Below are 815 nucleotides of genomic sequence, written 5' to 3'. Positions count from 1 at the left end.
GGTCGTGGGAAAATGAAATGAATTTTAAAACACGTTGTGGGGCCAAACTTCCATCATCCTCGACTCATTCTGTTCAGATTCCAGAGCGAGCCGAGCCTAACCGTTTGTGAGTGAACGTGACTATTACGGAGTCGTGTTTCCGTGACTACCGCCGTCGCTAACGCGATTAGGGCCCTCGCCTCTGGTTCGCGCCCAGCACAACCCCACCCTGGTCCCGCACCCCGCCGCACCCCGCCCCGCCGCGCAGAGAGAATTCCTCAGCGGATTACGTTCTGGTGTCGCCGTCCGAGACTTTATCAGTGCAAGGACGGCGCGACACACACACCTTACCTTCTTCTTGCTGCCCCTGCTGTCCCTGCTGTCCCTGCTGTCCCTGCTGTCCCTGCTGCCCCTGCTGTGCCATGCTGTTGCACCTTGCGGACTGGTGGCGCTCTCCTAGCGCTCTCGGCAGCACGTATTTCACAATGCCACCATAAATCTGGTGCCATTTTACCTTTCCGCATTAGTGCAAGCCCCGGTCCGACCCCCCGACCACCCGCCCGTCCCCTGGCGCAGCCGACCCCAGCTCCGTTCAGGGGGCGTCAACAGTTTGGCTGCGTGCGGACAAAAGGGCTCTTGTTTCGCTGTCAGTCAAAACGCTAACTAGGCTGACCGGCCCCCGGAGGTGTCTGCAGGTGCACTGCCCGGCAGGATATTGACAACACCAGTGCCAAACACCAATCAAGCCTTTTCTCGCAAGGATACATCTTCCGCTGTAGGTGTCAGGTGTGCTTCTGTATCGGACTGGCGTCCCCCGTCGCCCGCCCCTCGGCAGA

The sequence above is a fragment of the Frankliniella occidentalis genome, unplaced genomic scaffold, assembly GCF_000697945.3.
Source record: "Frankliniella occidentalis isolate FOCC.00 unplaced genomic scaffold, Focc_3.1 Scaffold32, whole genome shotgun sequence".
Lineage (NCBI taxonomy): Eukaryota > Metazoa > Arthropoda > Insecta > Thysanoptera > Thripidae > Frankliniella > Frankliniella occidentalis.
This window is presented reverse-complemented; position numbering follows the sequence as displayed.